The 19826-nt window shown below is 48.1% G+C and overlaps 1 protein-coding gene across 3 annotated transcripts in view; it reads right to left on the bottom strand.

Moving 5' to 3' along the window:
* The window catches only part of LOC146871825 (ATP-dependent chromatin remodeler CHD8-like), a 3469548-nt gene that overhangs the window by 790422 nt on the left and 2659300 nt on the right, over nt 1-19826 (bottom strand). The window lies entirely within an intron of this gene.

Raw genomic sequence — 19826 nt, 5'->3', positions numbered from 1 at the left:
TGGTTGTGATGTTGGGGTGGACGGAGATAGGTGACCATGCCTGTATTTGGATAGCATGGCTAATACCTAAATAAGGACTGGGATCTTATGCCTATATAAGGGCAATGCGAATTGTGGCTATATAAGGACATGTTTCATGAAAACCTATATACCGACACCTAAAGCGGAATACAACACCCACTCCACTTTCGAATGAACGACAATACTAAATGCTAAACATAAAATGCTAAACATTAAACTGAGTACCACATGTTGCTAAAGAACAAGTTACTTACCTTCGGTAACAATATATCTGGAAGGAACATTAGTTAGTGTTAGATTCCTTACCTTAGAATATCCCCAGGCGTCAGAATGGATCTGGAAAGTTTTCTCTAGCAGTACCTCTGCGCGTCAGTAGGTGGCGTCGTGCGGCTCCGCGTCCGTCGCAGGCGTCATATGCGCCGAGATGACATCACGGAGACTACTTAGGCGCCACCCATGCGCGCTGACGTCAGTTCTGTACACAACTTTCCACGCCAGGAACGCAGAGCCATGCAAGACACTGACCACTGGTGCATAAAACTAGGGTCCTAAAAGGAATAACCTTAACCCAAGAAATCAGTTCGCAGAAGGGGGAGGATGGGCGGGGCAGTAAGGAATCTAACACTAACTAATGTTTCTTACAGATATATCGTTACCGAAGGTAAGTAACTTGTTCATCTGAAAGAAACACGTTAGTGTTAGATTCCTTACCTTAGATTAGATACCCCAGCAATACCAACCCCGGTGGTCGGTCTGCGAACCAAGATCACACCAGAAAGTCCTGGAGAACAGAACGGCCAAAGAAGCCGTCTCTCTGGACTTGGCTGTCTAGGCAATAATGCTTGGTAAAGGTATGCAGCGAGGACCATGAAGCTGCCTGACAGATATCCTGCAAAGGGACTCCCCGTCCCAGAGCGGTAGTGGCTGCCGTCGCCAGAGTAGAATGGGCATGCAGCCCCACAGGAGGCTCCTTTTTAGCCAAGGAGTAACAGGCTTTAATACACAGAACGACCCACCGAGAGATGGTTCGTTTGTGCACAGCCCGACCTTTCTTGGCGCCCACGTAGCCAACAAAGAGTTGATCATCCACCCGGAACTGCTGTGATAGAACGAGGGCGCACGTTTTGGGTCCAGACGGTGGAGCCTCTCTTCCTCTTTCAAAGGAGGCGGAAAGAAGGTGGGCAAAGTGATGGTCTGCCCGATGTGGAAGGGCGTGACAACCTTGGGGAGAAAAGAAGGACGGGTCCTTAACACCACCTTGTCCTGATGAACAAAAAGGAAAGGAGGTTTAGAAGAAAGAGCCTGGAGCTCACTCACTCTTCTGGCAGGGGTGATAGCAACCAGGAAAGCAGTCTTCAAGGTGGGAAGACGTAAAGGACAGTTGTGAAGTGGCTCAAAGGGAGCGCACATCATAAAAGTCAACACAAGATTCAAGTCCCACTGAGGCATGTTAAAGGGGGACCGGAGGGGACGTGTGTGTCATGCCTTTCAAGAAACGACCAACAACAGGGGACTTGAAAAGAGAAGGCTGATCTGGAAGCCTTCGCTGTGCACCATGCCACAAATGTATTCCACCTGCAAGCGTATACCGTTTTAGTGGAGGGATGCCAGGCTGCCAAAATAACATCACAGACTTCGGCAGTAAGGTCAAAAGCTGTCAACTGTCGCCGCTCAATCTCCAGGCATGGAGGTGGAGGCTGGACAGATTCGGGTGAAGGACCGTCCACTGCTGTTGCGACAGAAGATCCTCCTGAAGAGGCAGTCGGATCAGAGGACAGATTGCCAGACTGAGTAGCTCGGAATACCATACTCTTCTTGCCCAATCTGGAGCCACAAGAATGACTTGGGCCCGGTCGCGCCTGATCTTCTTCAGCACTCTGGGCAGAAGTGGTATAGGCAGAAAGGCGTAGAAGAGACCGCAAATCCACTTGCGACAAAAAGCGCCTCCGAGCGAGTGCCGCCTTGGAAATTCCAACGCGCAGAATTGAGGATATTGCGCATTCTCTTCGGTGGCGAATAGATCTAACCAAGGCTCTCCCCACTGCAGAAAGACGTTGCACCACGTCCGAGGTCAGATGCCATTTGTGATCCAACATGCATCTGCGGCTGAGTTTGTCCGCCCCGGCGTTCAGGAAGCCTGCCAGGTGTTGAACCACCAGAGACATGCTCCGATGTTCCAGCCATATCCAGAGGCACAGAACCTCCTGACATAGGGTCCACGACCCCACCCCGCCCTGTTTGTTGCAATACCACATGGCGGTGGTGTTATCCGTGAACACCTGCACTACCTGTCCCCGGACAGAGGGAAGGCTTTCAGAGCACGTCGGATCGCCCGCAGCTCCAGAAGGTTGATAAGGAGCCGGTATTCTGCCGGAAACCAGAGGCCTCTGATCTCCACCTCTCCCATGTGGCCACACCATCCCAGGAGGGACGCATCAAGTCACCACTGTGAACTCCAGTTGGGGAAGGGAGAGGGATCTGCCATTGACCCAATCGCGATTCGTGAGCCACCACTTCAATTGACGGGCAGTGCCCACCGAGATCCGGACGTGATCAGACAGGTTGCCCTGATGCTGTGCCAACTGAAACTTAAGGTCCCACTGCAGAGCCCGCATATGCCATCTGGCATGTTGCACTAGCAGGATGCAGGAGCCCATCAGGCCCAGGAGCCGGACGGTCATTCTGATTGAAACCCGGGAGAGAGGCTGAAAGATTGGAATCATAGCCTGAATATCCCGGATTCGCAGTTCGGGAGGATAGACCCGAAACTGCGAGGAATCCAGAACCGCCCCGATGAATTGGAGTTTCTGAGAGGGACTCGGGTGCGACTTCGACCGACATATTGATGGAAAACCCCAGCAAATGTAGAAGGTCAGCCGTAGTCTGGAGGTGGGAGATGACCGTTTGGGGCGAGCCCGCCGTCAACAACCAGTCGTCTAGCTAGGGGAAGACTGAGACCCCCGATCTGCGCAGATGAGCTGTGACCACCGCCATCACTTTCGTGAACACCCGAGGGGCACTGGTAAGGCCAAAGGGCAGCACGGTAAACTGAAAGTGCTCGTGGCCTACCATGAACTGCAGGTAATGCTGGTGGGCTGGCAGGACGGGAACATGAAAATGGGCGTCCTGCAAGTCCAACGCTACCATCCAGTCTCCTGGATCGAGAACAGACAACACCTGATCCAAAGTCAACACCTTGAACTTCTCCTTCCGGAGGAAGTGGTTGACGCTCCGGAGATCCAAGATGGGACGCAGACCCCCTTTGTCCTTCTTGGGGACCAGAATGTAGTGGGAATAACAACCACTCCCTACTTCTGGCCCAGGAAAGCACTTGATGGCCCCCTTGGCCAAGAGGGCCATGACTTCCTGCTGGAGAAGTGCCAAGTGTTTCCCCGACATGCAGTGGTACTGAGATGGCATGGCTGGAGGGGTGGATTGAAAGGGAAGGCAGTAACCCTTGCAGATGATCTGCAACACCCACTTGTCCACTGTGATAGCATACCAGTGGGGGAGGTGATGGCGGATCCTGCCACCCACTGGCGTGGGGTGCCCCTCCAAGGCTCGGATTAGGAAGGTTTGGAGGCAGAAGCAGCAGGGGAGGAGGTGGACTGACCCCCACGCTGATTCCCAGACCCGCCCCTGTGGAAACCGCGGCCGCGCTGAGGCTGGGTCTGCACAGGCTTGCTGAAGGACAGTGCCTGGGTGCCTCTTCCGTGTCCACGAAAGGAATAAAAACCTGGAGTGGCTGGGCTTTTCGTGGAAAGACCTAAGGACTTGGCCGTGGCCTGCGAGTCCTTAAAACGCTCCAGCGCAGTGTCAGCTTTATCGCCAAACAGGCGAGTGCCAGAAAAGGGCATGTCCATGAGTGAGCTTCGGACATCTGGCGAGAACCCGGTAGATATCAACCAGACGAAGCGCCACAGTCGTAGCAATTGCTCTACCTAGTGAGTCCGCGGTGTCCAAACCACACCGCTTGCCAAACTGCTCCAGCTTCTTAGAGTCCTTATCCGGCGGAGCTGTGGGAAAGGCACTCTGGGACGTCGAAGCTTGAATGAAAAGGCTCTCGGGCGAAGGATGAGTGGTCAGAAAGGCAGGGTCACCCGGCACCGGGTGATGACGCCGGGTGATGTTCTTATCCACAGGGGCCCCTGTGGCTGGCCGCAACCAAGTGCCCAGTAAGACATCAGTGAGGGCGTCATTAAATGGCAGCAGGGGCTCCGAAGAAGCAGACGCCGTCTGGAGCACCTCCGTGAGGAGATTCGTTTTTAGGGCCACGCTTGCGAGATCATGGTTGAGGACCTCAGCTGCCCAACGGAGCACCACCGTGTAAGAAGCGCCCTCCTCCATGGTAGGTGGAGCAGAGGCAAACCCCAGGTCAGAGGAAACATCAAGGCCGCCAGCCTCCTCTAACTCGTCCGCCCAGTCCTGCTCAGAGTCACACTGACGAGCAAGAGGGTCCTCGGACCCCTCCCAGTCGTCCTCCACCTCCGCCGTATGTGATACAGACTGCAGCGGCAGGGACCGGGGAAGGAACAAACTGCGCCGGAAACGGCACCGGACGGGGCTGAACCGGCGCCGTGTCCCAATGCGGATCCCTGGTAGGGACAAAAGTGTCCTGGAACCTGGGCAGGGGCGGAACAAGTGGCATCCACTGCGGCGCCAGAAGCGGAGCAGAGGGTGGCGCTGGAGCCAGAAGCACGGGACCTTGTGGTGCCGTGGCCGGAGCCAGCGGTGCAGGATCCTGCGGCGCTGGGAGCCCGAGGCCTAAACAGTCGGTCCATGGTAGCAAGAAGTTCTTGCACCTGTGCGGGAGTCGCCGACGGACCCGGATAAGGTGGGTAGGCTGCGGGACTCCCGGGCTCCGAAGAAGCCGCAGGGCCAGAACCCCTGTCCCCCTTGTCCGCATCCGGGGACCGATGGGGAGACGTCGGAGAGCGACAACGCTTCTTCGACTTCTTTTTGTGTCGTCTCTTACCCGAATCCGAGGGTGAAGATCTGGTGCCCGAGGAGCGATGATGGTGGCCCCACGAGCGTTCTCTGGAGCAGCCCCTGGACCGTGAACGGCACGGGGACGAGTGCTGGACCTCAAGCAGCTTCCGGCGCCGCTCCCTCAAGGCCTTTGGGGCCATGGCCAGACAGTCCATTAAGGACCGGGACTTGTGGATGCTCTCCAGGCAGTAGAGACAGACGTCGTGGGGGTCCGCCACCGACATATTGCGACAGCAGGCCCCACAAGACTTAAAACCAGGCATACCTACGTGCACCAGAATAGACTCAAACTTGCAGGAGACAAAAAGTCTCAAAAAAATAGTCAAAAAGTGACTAAGGTAAATGCTCTAACTGGATCTGCGCTTACTGGCGCGAAAAAAGAAAGAACTGACGTCAGTGCGCATGGGTGGCGCCTAAGTAGTCTCCGTGATGTCATCTCGGCGCATACGACACCAGCGACGGACACGGAGAAGCACGACGCCACCTACTGACGCGCAGAGGTACTGCTAGCGAAAACTTTCCAGACCCACTCGGACGCCTGGGGATATTCAAAGGTAAGGAATCTAACACTAACGTGTTTCTTTCAGATAACATTTGTAAAAGCATACTAAAAGAAGTCTATTAAAAAAAAACTTCGCTAAAACGTGTAATGCAAAGGTTCTGTACATTTTAAAGCAGTTTTTCACTCTAAGCATATATCGGAAATAAATGCAATAGGAATGGATAGAAATACATACATATGACAAAATGGTCGACAAGTATTAAAAAAATCAAAGCCATTTCATAGCATGGTACTAAATGAAATTGTGGTAAATAAGGTGACAATGTGTCCCTGGAAGTATTCAAAGAAGTCCGTTCTATATGAATAGTTCTACAATAAGCAGATTGATTTGCCAAGTATTTTCAAATTTAGAAAAAAAATCAATTTTAGGAAGAGTTCCAAGTTCTTTTCTGAAAATATGGAGGCCAAATTCATTGCTTTCCTGGTACACTGTGAGCCGAATCAAAGTCAGTGTATGGGTCTGGTGAAAACATGAAATCATCTATTCTTGTAGACAAAAGATTGTCTACCGATGTCGGTGATAGTTGGAACACATCGTTAAGAAGGTTAACTGCACAGAGATGTGAAGCATTGCCTTCAGCATGGGATGCCGCAGCAATGTTCTCGTCTGTTACCTGTATGCCTGTTGATCCATCTCATACCTCAGCAGCAGCAGGAAGCATCTGTGAGATCTCAACGAATGCCGTCATCAGGATTGGTCGCCTCTGGGGACAACACAGAGCATGGGCCATTATCGGATCCAGCAGAGTATCGATATCCGTTGGCATGACTGATGGGAGTGTTAGACATATATCTAGCACGCATTCTTCACCGCAAAGCAGGCAGCGCAGAACAGGTAAGATGCAATCTTGCCAGATAGGTCTAAATGACAGAAACCATGTGGTATTAAGTTCTTGTCTAAGCCCATTCTCCGTTCTTGAGCTGTGTTCTCAGTATTCTCGGCATGTCTGATCTTCAGACTTGCTACCTTCTTTTTTGTGAATTGAGGTTTTGATTTATTTTTCTGAACGTGTTGATCGTCTTTGGACTTCACGCGTTCTTCTTTGAATCTGACCATCCTCTTCTTTCTGATGTCTGTGACGATATCTGAAAGGTACGAGAGGAACGTGTATCAGTATCTTGATACCTGTCAGGTTTTCTTAAAGTATCCCTATTCCTGAGGTTATACCTCCTTTCAGAGGGCTCCTTTTGAGGAGACCTACCTCGGGATTGAGAACGTTTCTCTTTTGAATTTTATTAGTTTGCCACTTCTTTTTAGAAGATGTAGGATTTTGAATATAATATATTAGAGTCCTTCTCAGGACCTTCAGACAGTTTTGGCTTCAAAGGTTTTCCACCCAGACTGTCTGCCTAATTCTGCATAAGATTTTTCTATTATTCTGGGTAGTTCATGTTGATGTTCTGTTACATCAAATTCCCTTAAGCGTTGGCGGATCGCCACTGATGCTGCCTCCCCTTTAATATTAGATAATATTATTGTTGAGACCTGGTTGAAGTTTTTCAGTAATTTCATACCTTAATTCAGAGAACGCTCTGCCCCGTATTTGTTTTGAATTTCTTTCAGGACATTAGTGCAATTGACGGAATACCATGTGTTTTAGTATAGATGGCAGCAAAGACTGTGCCCCAAGTGGTGCAGTCTTCCAGTTGTGGTGTGATCTCCATTGGTAAACGGATTGTTAGAATTCTGTGTTTCTCATAAGGGCTAGTATTAGGAAATACTGCTTCGATTTGAGTAATTTTTTTTAGCTATCCAGAATGGAATTTGTTCACGTTTTGTGAGCATTTTACCCATGACTGCGTGTAAAGTCTGTGGAGTAATTTTTAGTGTATGCACTTGTTGAGGGGTTCGAGTTGGAATGGTTATTGGTGGTTGGACTGTTTAAGTCTGCATGACATATTGGACTAATTGTCTGTAAATTGTTATTAACTCTTGTAGTTGAGTAAGTAATTCCTCATCTGACATCACTTCGATGTCAGGATGTGTAGCTGGCTAAAACCGGCCATGTTGCTCCTGGTCTACCTAGTGGGCCGAGCCTGGTAATGTTTTTGTGATGTTTTAGGGCGCCTTTAAACCAGAGATTATGCTCCTGGTATGTGAGTGGAATTTCAATATCCTCGAAAGGAATATATTCCTCAGGTGGTTCACCTTCTTTAAAGACGTGAAATACTTTTGTTACTGGATTTGATTCTGGAAATACAAATCATGAATAGAATACCTCTGTCTGAAAAGATGTGTGCGCCTCTATCACGAAAACTGCTCTACCACCTCTTGGCGTTCGGCCGTGATTTATAAGTTTTAGAGTGAAGGCTCTCCTTAAGTTTGGAGGGATGTTTATAACACCCTCATCGGTTTCATTTACACCTGATAAATTAAAAGCGGTTACGATTGGATCAGTCCCAACATTATCCCCGTTCTGGGACATTGTTTTTGAAAAATGTAGAACAAGTTTCAAGGAAACAAAGATAAGTTGCACAATATTTTGGAACACTGTATCCTTCAACGTTGAACAAACCAAATTGCTCATATATAGGATTTCTGTCCTATTCAGCTTTGGTGGATACTTAACCCTACCCACTCCAGACGTCTTATGGAGTATGTGAGTAAGGAACTCTGAGAAAAGCATGACTGAGTTACTCAGTATCTAGCGTTAAATTAGTGCCTTACCAAACGTTTGGGCGCCATTTAGTGTAGTTCCTATTTCCCTAATAGGCTCTGCGCATTGGATTAATATACACTATAGATTTGGCATAAGACTGAGGACAGTATGCCCCTATCGAGTATATTAAACTTAATTCATTTGTACCAGCTAACTCAGGGGCCACTAGAAACTCCTTGTAAACAAGAAGGAAGTAGTTTCTGGCAACCGCATAAACATGACAACTATGTTTCCCTTTAGTATCAGAATCGTGGAAACAACAGATAACAGTTTCAATCAGCTAATCGTGCATGCTTAGTTTCTTCAGAGTTTACACAGAAAGAATAGACGGGTGTTTCAATAAAAGTATTTATTGAACAGTCTTGTTTCTCGTGTAAGAGATATGGAGTAGTTTCTTTTCTGTAACTCCAGTTCTGTAGTAGGGGTATCTCTGTGATAGTCATAATCTAGTGAATAGTCCCGCCCATGTGCGGGGACCCCGGAGCAATACAAAATAATCTCTTAAGGTGTCAAATCATGCAGACCTGCATCCACCTTTAAGAGAGAATTTAATTTAAAGACAGATAATGCAGCCTATACCCACAGGCTACACTGTCCAGTACTTCAACTAGAATTCCACCAACATCCACAAACAGCACTGCCTGTCCAACTTTTCTCCACAAGGGAAAAAACACCCTGCCTCTCCCAGCAAAAGCCTCTGGAATGATAGAGAGGAAGGAATGGACAGACAAGCCCCATAGGCTGCCATTATGTGGCTCAGAACAGGATACTGTGCCTTTAAGAAAACTTTCCAGAACTTTCCCAGTATCCCAGAATGCACAGGAGGTCCCTTTTACTTTCAGTTCTTTTTGAAGGCGTAGCACGCCAGACCTGTAGCATTCCTTACATGAATATTCATCTCTCCACCGGGGAGGAGGGCGGGCGCTTATGACTATCACAGAGATACCCCTACTACAGAACTGGAGTTACAGAAAAGAAACTACTCCTTCTGTAGTAGGGGATCTCTGTGTATAGTCATAATCTAGTGAATAGAATGGCAAGCCCATCCCCACACAACAACGGCGGTGGAGAACACACAAGACAATACCACTACTGTGCGAACAAATTTCGCAGCGAAGCCTGCCCAGCCTGAGCATCTGCCCTGGCATCCGTGTCCAGACAGTAATGCGCAGCAAAGGTATGGACCGACTTCCAAGTGGCCGCCTTGCAGATTTCCGCAATCGGAACATTACGCAGCAAAGCCGTCGTGGCAGCTTTGCCCCTGGTGGAATGAGCCTTAGGTTTACCCCCTAAGGTCTTATTAGCCTTTTGGTAACACAACTGTATACAGGACACAATCCACCGAGAAATTGACTGCTTAGAGGTCGCGAGACCGGTCCTGACTGATCCATAACTAACAAACAATTGGTCTGACCTACGAATATCCTTGGTCTTATCCAGATAAAATTTCAACACCCTCCGAACATCCAGGGAATGGAGAGACCTTTCCGCTGGCGAAGAGGGATTCTGAAAGAACGTAGGTAAAGTTATGGTCTGGTTGACATGAAAATCAGAGATAACCTTAGGAAGAAATTTAGGGTGAGTACGCATCACAACCTTAGCAGCATGAAATACAGTATAAGGTTCTTGACAACATAATGCCTGAAGTTCACTCACCCTGCGGGCCGATGTAATGGCAACTAGGAACGCCGCCTTCCAGGATAGGTGCTGCAATGAAGCCTTGTGAATGGGTTCAAAAGGCTCCTTCATCAGTCTGGACAGCACCACATTCAAGTCCCAGGAAGGCGAGGGAAGTCTGACAGGAGGAAACACTTTCTTCAAGCCTTCCAAAAAATCCTTGACCACAGGGATCTGAAAGAAGGAAGTCTGTGAAGGGCATTTCCTGTAAGCAGTCAAAGCAGCCAGATGAACCTTAATGGAATGGAAATTAAGGCCAGACTGCGCCAAATGCAAAAGGTACGGAAGGATGACATCTTCTTTACATGTCGTAGGATCAAAGTTCTTGGACTTACACCAGATACAGAACCTCTTCCACTTATAGGCATAGGACGTCCTAGTGGAAGGCCGTTTAGACTCCTTCAGTATGTCCATACAATCTTCTGGTAGATTGAGATGGCCATATTGCACTATTTCAGGAGCCATGCCGCCAAACTCAAAGACGAGAGGTTGGGGTGCACCATCCGCCCCCCGAACTTCGTGAGAAGGTCCGGCCTGCACGGCAACCGTATGTGAGGAAGGAGAGACCGGTGAAGTAGGTCCGTGAACCACCACTGTCTGGGCCATTCCGGGGCGATCAGGATCATCCGCGCCCTGGACTGGGACAGCTTGATGAGCACTGCCGGAATCAGGGGAATGGGTGGAAAAGCGTACAGAAAGCTGTTCGACCAATCGATCCATAACGCATTCCCCAGCGTCCCCCGCTGGTAGTACCTGGATGCGAAGTCTCGGCATTTGCTGTTTTCGGCGGTGGCGAACAGATCTACGTCTGGAGTCCCCCACCTTGCGAAGACTTCTCCTAGTACTTCGTCGTTTATGACCCATTCGTGGTTTTCCTGAATCAGCCTGCTCAGTGCGTCCGCCTGAGCATTCTGTACCCCTGGCAGATGCGTGGCCGTAATCGTCAGTCCTCGGGCCAGAAGCCAGTGCCAGATCGCCTGCGCCTCCTGCGACAGAGTGTGCGATCTCCACCCCCCCCTGCTTGTTGAGGTAATACATAGTGGTTGTATTGTCCATCTGTATCAGCAGCGAGTTGGTCTGGAAGGACGGAAGGAAGGCCTTCAGTGCCAGGAAGACAGCTCTGAGTTCCAGGAAATTGATGTGGTACGTCGATTCCAACGGGGACCACTTTCCTTGAATCTGCAAGTCCCTGGAATGCGCTCCCCAGCCTTGGAGAGACGCATCCGTCACGACACTCTCCGTGGGAATGTCCTTGTGGAAGGGAACCCCCCTGAGGAGGTTTTCCGCCGAACACCACCACTTCAGAGACTGAAGAGCATGTAGAGACAGCCGTATTTTGTCGTCCCAAGAACCTGTCTTCTGATCCCACTGATCCTCCAAGCACTCCTGCAGTGGTCTCATGTGCAGCCGTGCGTGAGGAAGATACAGGAGGCCATCGATCCCAGCAGCGAAGACACCTTCCTCACTGTCGTCGATGGAGCAGTCCTGAGGTCCTGAGCCTTCTGAAGGAGTGATAACCGTCTCTCCTCCGAAGGAGACACGCTTGCTGACAGCGTATCGATGGAGGCTCCCAGGTACTGTATGCACTGGACCGGAGTCGGGACCGATTTGGACATGTTGACGTGTAACCCCAGCTTGTGCAAGAGAGCGCACGTCCACCGGAAGTGTTCTTGCGCTTTCGAGAAGGATGAGGCCTTGATCAGCCAATCGTCCAGATACGGGTAGACAAACACCTTGTTCCTCCGCAGGTGTGCCGCCACCACCGCCATGCACTTCGAGAAGGTCCTGGGCGCAGACTTTAGCCCGAATGACAGTACTGTGTATTGATAGTGATTGGCGCCGACTTGGAATCGCAGGAACTTCCTGTGCTTCCGTGCGATGGGCACATGGAAGTACACATCCTGTAGATCTATGGCACAGAGCCAGTCTCCCCGTTGCAGCTGAGGGTAAATCTGATGCAACGATAGCATGCGAAACTTCTCTCTGCGAATCCATTTGTTTGCCTGTCGCAAATCCAGAATGGGCCTGAACTCGTTCTTGTCCTTCTTGCGAACGAGGAAGAACCGAGAGTACAGACCTCTTCCCCTTTGAGACAGAGGTACCTCTTCTACCGCCTTTTTTCTCAACAAGATGTCTGCCTCCGCCTGGAGCTCTCGCAGCTGAAACTGAGAGCTTACCGGCGGAATCGCTGGAGGCGGGCTGATAAACCAAAGACTGTATCCATTGCAAACAATATTCAGCACCCACTTGTCCTGAGTAATTTTTCTCCACTCTGCCGGAAAAAATTGAATGCTTCCCCCCACTGGAGTGGGTAACGGTTGAGGGGGAAGTAGTCGCTCAGGGCCGAGACCCGGCCTGACCCTTGGTAGTGGTAGCAGCGTGCTGGCCTCTTCCACCCCTCTGGCGTTTCTGGAAGGGCTTCCGGAACTGCTGCTGTTGGTGCTGCTGCTGTCCCGAACCCTGCCCACGCCCTCTGCCCGTAGACCCGAACCGCCTCTGGAACGGGCGCTTCTTCTTCTCCGCCTTCTCCAATCCGACAGCCGTCAGGGTCTCCGCCTCCGCCTTCATGCGGGCCATCTCATCATCCGCATGTTTTCCAAACAGGGTTTCCCCCGAAAAGGGCAGATTGGCTACTCTGTGCTGAGCCTCTGGCTTGAGCGACGTCAGGCGCAACCAAGAGTGACGCCTTTGATGGACACCATGACAGTAAGAGTGCGCCGCCAACAAGGAGACATCCGCTGCCGCACTGATGACCTGGTTCGAAACCAGCATGCCCTCTCGCACCGTTTCCAGGAAGTCCTCCTTCCTGTCCCAGGGCAGCAGGTCCGCATACTGTTGGAGGGACTCCCACAGGGCCCGGTCGTAACGTCCCAACAGCGCCCCCGCACTTGCCGCCTTCATGGTGGTAGATGCGGTCCCACACACCTTCCTGCCCGCCGAGTCCAGCCAGCGGCTTTCCTTGTCAGGCGGGACCGTCGATGAAGGTGCAGTCGCATGCTGTTTCCTCGCTGCCGTCACGATGACAGAGTCCGGCTTTGGTTCCATCCGTAAACAAGCATTTGCAATGCAATAGGTCTCGCATTTATACGAGTTTGAGCTATTGGCATTGTAAATGACAATGCCTTTTATTTATGTTTTAAAAACCCACACATAAATAAAAGGCATTGCCATTTACAGTGCCAATAGCTCAAGCTCAAATGCTTGTTATGGTGAGTTCATGTTTACTATGCGAGCAAAATAGAGAGTAAAGCATTCTGCACTTGCATTTTTACATGTAAATGTTTGTGTAAGCAAAATGTAAAACGAAAGCTAGCAAAGGCATTGAATTAACTTTAGACGTCGTTTTAGAAAAAAAGAAAGGATAAAAAAAAAGGAATCTGCAGTGAAAGGAAACAGCAATCCTACAATAAACTGAAAGTTAGCCTCCTAATTAAGATAGTTATGAGTGTTGCCGTGGCACCCTTTCAGCTGAATGTGTTTGAAAAGCGTTCACACCTTGGTTTCGGAAGAAGACCGAATAATGCGCCAAGAAGTCTGGAGTGGTGTGAAACGTTTGAATAGTTTGTAGATGTGTGAAGGGGGCAGAGGCTGTGGGCTACCACCAGGGTTGCCAGATTGGGCTATTTCTCGCACAATTGGGCGATATTTTGCCCGATTGTGCGAGAAAAAATTGTGTTGGGCGGGCTCCCGAAATTTGGGCTAGAATCCGCCGAGTGTGCGGCGGATTCAAAGCTTTGTGCGGCGCCGCCCCGCCCACGCTGCAGCCGATGGTTGCCTTCCTCATCAAACCCCTTTTTGACCTTTAGGTGTCTGTGCCCTGCGGCCCCTGCCCACAAGTAACACCTGCAGGGCCGTATATCTTTGCAGGCGGGAAGCTGCTTCCAATGAGGGTCCTGCTATACCAGCAGCGACTTCCCGACCTGCCCCCAAGAGTGTGCTGACCTGCCCTGGGGTTCCTGTGACCCAATCGTGGGTCAGATTATTTACTCAGTGGTGCTGTGGTGGGCGCGTCAGGTAGGGTACTGGCCCGCCCCATACCTTTGCCCTTTATCTTTGGGATCCCCCCCCCACTTCCTCCTTTTCAACTTCGGAGCTGAGCCTGCGACTACGAGGGAGAGTGACCAGTACCACTGACCGACCATCTTGATTACGACGACGAGGCCTCTGCGTGGCTCCTCGTCTTTGGCCTTCGACTTGTAGCAGCCTCAGCCTGCCCTGCAGTCAGCTGCTCCTCCCGGCCCCAGCCCCTCCCGGCCCCAGCCCCTCCTCTCCTGTGAACTCTGCAGATTGCACCGGCGGCCGTCCCCAGCAAGTTTAAAGGTGAGGCAGGTGTGTAATTTTAAATGTATGCGTGCCAGTGGTCGAAGTGGGCGGGATAGGCAGGGCACAGCGTGCCCCTACTTTATTTGTATAGATTCCATACATGTCAACTCTCCCGATTCAGGCGGGAGACTACCGATTTCAAGGCTAGTCTCCAGCCTCGGGCTTGGTATTGTGTAACGTAAATTCTTCCAGCAATTGCTAGAGTGGCGATGAAGGGGCTCTAGGAGGGGTGAAAAACCAACAAAGCCCCATTAACAAGCAGTTTCAGCCCGGGCCGCCACGGGGGGGGGGGGGGTGAGGGGGGGGGGTGTATGCACTGCCAGCAACCTGCCAGAGTGCACAACACTTGCATCACCCTCTCTCTGCCTGCCATTGCGCTCCATGCTTCACAAAGGTAAGGGAAAAACCGTGCATTTGCGTTTCAAATGTCCGATCCTGCAGCAGCCTCGGAAATAAAAAGCTTCAAAATATGAAATCAATAATGAAATAAAGAAGGAAGACGGAGTGTTCTTAAAGTGGGCAGATTTTTTATTCAAACCACAAAAACATTAGCGTCATTTTACCGAGTTTGCCAGTGAAGCGCTGTTCCCCGCCCCCCCCCTGGCGAAGTGCGTCAAACCTGGAGGTATTGCAATGCAAAATGTGTAGGGCGGCTTTGTGTTCACGAATGAGGGGCCATATTAGCAAGTAACGGCGATAACATTATCGCCGTTCCTTGATAATATGCCCCGTGGTATTTGTAAACCATACTGCTTACGTTTTGTGAGCATATAAGCAGGGGACATTGAAATGGGTCCTTTCTGGGCCCTGTAGTTTTCAGGCAAAAATACTCGTTGATTTCTGCATAAATGTAAAAGCGTTAAGTTCACCATGTTGTTCCTGCCAACATTTCACATGCTTTATTTAATCTTTCATTCCCTACGAGTGTTTGCTTTTTCCAGGGTGTTGTTACTATTTCCTTTAGATAACATATTGCTCTTGCCTAGTGTGTAATTTGAATTGAGTCGCATCCAGTTGTTTATAGCAGGTCAAATTTGATTGTAGTTGAGGGCAGTGTGAATTTCTCTCAGTGGGGCAGTATGGCGTTCAGTTCAGTGAGGGAGCGGAAGTAGCACTGGGGGCAGAGCTGCCAAATTTAGAACTAGGGAACCAGGTTCAGCCTTCATGACCAGTCCCCCAGACCACTCTCCTGAGGGAGCTCACTCCCATGCTAGACCTTACTGGGCCCCGCAAAACCGGAGAAGCCCCGGTGTCTCAGCACCAGCAGGTGGACCCCAGCAGTGGCAAGTGTTGGTTCACCTTGAAGGCTTGCCCACCACAATCCATACTGATGTTCACCTCCAGTCTTGCGGGCAGGCCTACGAAGTAGCAGACCCTAGAGCAACAGTGACTATGTCACTGAGGTCACAGGACCCCTGTGACCTCAGTGACCTAGGGCGGTGCGACAGGTGTGACTGCAACGGGTGCTGACTTTGAGTGGGGGCGTTGTAAATTATGGTTTAAAAGCACTTGCTGCTTCCTTCCTGGCCTACAGCAATTTTCGGCAATAATAAAAATGTCATAACCACTCTGGTGAATAAACTTCTTCTTAGAGCGAGATCCGAGTTTTATCTAGTGGAAGTTTTGACTCATGGAAAGACAGCGCGGAGGGTCAATGTGCCTGCTGAAAAGCAAATGTACCATGCCCATCACAGAGTGCACATATTTAAAATAGGTCAGTGGGTTACTGCTTTTGTCAGTAAGATCCTTTTGCTACTTGAAGTTTGTAAGTTAAAATCCTAACAAAGAACCGTGAGAGAACCCCCAATCATGGTATTAAGTTGTAAATTTTAAGTTTGTGTTTCTCCAGATCAATCACTATTAAACTATACTGCCTACTAATATGACAGAGCGCAGGGCCATTTTTTAAAAAAGTATTCTTCCCCAAAATGGCAGCATCTCAGTAGCCAAGTGTCCGCCCAAACTGGACAAGACTGGATAAAATGTAAACAGCTCGCTAAGAGCTTAGCAGTCATGTAAATTCTAAATTAATGTTGTTGATATTGTTTTTTGTTCCGGTTAGTATTATTTTTTGTAGTTATTGTTTTAATTTCCCATTGTGTTGCAACTAGCATAAATGGTGAAAGAATCCATCATCGTAATACAATCCTCATATTCACTTATTATCTAAGGTGTATTTCCTTTCTTTCCTCCACTAACAAGGCCTGGCAGATTATATTCTTGGCTTCCTCCAGCAGCCTGTGGCCCTGTAAATTATTATGCAATGCCATTTGTTCTTCCATCTGCCAGCCCCATCCTTCAGGGGAAGATGTGACAGACTCCATAGAAGACCAAATAGTAGCTGTCACTGATAACCACCTCGGTGGTTGCGTGTGTTTTATTTTTGTTGTTTTTTTTTTTTTACCACAAATGGATAAACGGGTACACTTGTAAAGCAGATGCCCCAAGACATTGGTGTGTTTTGGGAAGTGATGCTGGTGACATGGGTATCTATCTATCATGATAGTTTTTAAAACAGCCCTTGTTTTCTTTCTTCTTACCTGGGGTTCCAGAAGACACGTAAAAAAGTATTCATATGGCCCACTACCTAACAAACTTTTTAATTTTGCTAAATAGCTGTAGAAAAGATTCCTTTGTAGAAGTGCCTCTTGGGACAGGACATTTTATATAGATAGTATGAGTGTGCAATGCACACGACAAACTGAATCATTGAGAGGTGCTATTATCAAAAAAACAAGGGTAAGCTTTTCATGAACGTAAAGAGTTGATGTGGACCTGCTTGAATGCGGGCTTGCAGATTACACATTATTGTCCACAAGCGCTCAACCTACTGGGTTATCTGTCTCACCTACTGTTCTAGGTGGTGGAACAGCAGAGACGTGGCCTGAGAGTGGACCAGTGGTGCTCAGTGTAGTGGACCTGCACTCGGCAGTGCAGTTACCCCGAGAGCAGCACAGCCTTACAGGATAGGAGGGAAGAGCAAAAGTAACATAGCCGGCTCTGAATGTGAATAGAAGGCATGGAGCGAATCAGGAATTTGTTCCTTGAAGCTGTTCAGATTTTCATGAACAGGAAGCAGTCTCCTTCACTGCTAACAAACCTTCTGGAAGCTGAATATGACCCAACGTGTCCTTGACATGAGCACAGTTATCCCAGTGCCACCTTTACATTATTTCACATGGTCCCACCATTGCCTGTAGTCTTCCTCCTGTGTGTGCATCTTGGTGCAACTTAGTTTTTAAAAATTATTATTACTATTTGGTGTTCATTCAAACTGCATGATGAACCATACATTTCTATAGATGACAAGATTGTACCACACCGCGTGGTTCATGCAGTCAGTTACAAAATGCATCCTGTTAAAGGTCATAATATCTGAATTCCCACCGTCCCTAACAGCATAAAAGACAAGAATAATGAAGTGGTTAAATTACTTTATAGTTATGTAATATTTGGCTGGGTAATCAAGCAAAGGGGGACATATGGATTCAGGCTCTATTGATAATAGTTGCTGTTTTGGAAACCCATTCCATGTCTAAAGTATTCCACAGTCTTAAGTACCAATGTCAAGCAAGGGCAGTTTCCTTATCCAAAGAAGCTGCCAGAGTGTTTACCACCAATGCCAAGCAATTCCACATCAGTGCTCCGCCGGCCTCTGTTTGATGTTTCAACAGAGGGGTCTCTGCCCAAATTAGACGCCTATCTTCCTTGGGAGTGGGTTTCTTAATATTGTTTTCATGGCAGTTGTTGTTTTGTTTTAGAAGGGTTTTATTTGTGGGCAAATGAATTGTGTGCTCATGATTTATATGGCTGTAGATACCAGTTGTCCAGTGCCTTATAATTAGGGCTCCCGGTTTTATTGTATTTATATTTGTGTCATGTCTGTATTTATCCATATGTAATTTTTGCAAATTTTACCTGTATTTATCCATATTTATTTTAGGTTTTGCGAAATTCCGATGAAATGTGTGTATTTCTGCATTTATTTAACCAGTTAATGTGCACTCTTGCCTGAACACCTGACAGGTTTCAATGACACACATATATACATATATATATATATATATATATATATATACATATACATATATATATACATATACATATATGTATACACACACTCACACGCAGGTGGCAAATTATGCACGTGCAAGAAAGTATGTACATTTTTGTATCATGATTGTGCAAATCTACTGCTGTTCTCAGGCTTTTTATTAAAATCCCTATATTTGTTAACCCCCTTGCCTGTCAATCCGCACAGCTATTGGCCTGGCAGTCATGATTGACAGCATTTAGAATCACTAAATCTCCGTTTTTATCCACATTTAAAAATAAATACAGACAGGAAAATAAATGGTTCTCTGTCTGTATTTATCTGTAAAAATCCAGTAAAAGCGGAAAACAGGGAGCCTTACTTATATAATGGGCATCTCTCCCCTCCTCTAGAATCTGTATCTTTAGTATCTCTACAGTATGTTCGAGGTGTTGCCTAATATTTACCCATTCAAAGTGGAGCAGTGGTTCTGAAATGGATGGGGCGTCATCTTAGTAGCGCATAGATATAGTGTTCCTGGTGCCTGCAAACATTAATTTGACGTTGTGTAATGAAACTGGTGCTCATGTAAAGCGTTTCAATATCTTCTGTGCCAGTTCACACTATACAAAACCGTCCAAAAATACAGAGGTACAAAGTGAAACCAGAATGCCTGGCTAAATCTTGGCTTCCTGCTTAAAGTGTGCGATCTTAGGCAAATATTTTGTTGCCAATACTTTCTTTATTGTCTTGTATGCAGGTACTTTTGAATACGATTTCTGAATATTTGTTGTATGAAAACCTATTGTGTTTAATGTAATAGACTATAATGTGTCTCTATAATAATCTGGGCCACCTACATCGTGTACATGACTCTCTTGCCTATCAATTCCCTAAAGAGACTTTGGTTCTGTTAATATTTCGGCAGCTTTATAGCACCATGACACACTTTCATATATAATCACAATTGGCACTTGCAACCATTGGTCTTTGCATTCTGCAGAGAGACAAAATAATCTAAACCCCGCAATGGCTCACATATTTGAATTGTGTCCCATTGGGAAACGCCAGCCCACAATCTGAACTCTGAGATACCTGCGAGCAGCAAGGTCACAGCACAAGATTAATGCACAGTATGAAAAAAAAACTACAGACAAGCAATGTGGTGGCTAAACAAAAAGAAATGCTATTAGGGAAGCAAATTAAGTCAAATGTGAACATCATCTTTCGCACACGACTTGCATAACTTACTTATTAATATTCTTGCTCTATGGCACTATTTTCCCTAGACTGCTTGCAACAGGGCTGGGCACTATAGCCTGCAAATTCCCTAAAGAATGTGTTCTTGACAACTCACAAAAAGGCTCCAATATGGGCTGATGTTGAAAATGACCACCCCACAGATCTCTCCAACCATGCCAGCTCAGGAACACAATTATACACAAATTTCATATGGGCAGCCCCTTGCAGTAAACCAGCTAAGCGGATGAATCACATGATGTGCCATATTGTCATTTTTGCATAGTTAACACAATAGCTGGGTATGTGCACCTCCAGTAGT

Source organism: Triturus cristatus, chromosome 1_1, assembly GCF_964204655.1.
Source record: "Triturus cristatus chromosome 1_1, aTriCri1.1, whole genome shotgun sequence".
NCBI lineage: Eukaryota > Metazoa > Chordata > Amphibia > Caudata > Salamandridae > Triturus > Triturus cristatus.
Note: the sequence above shows the minus strand (reverse complement) of the source record. Positions and strands in the feature narration are given on the sequence as shown.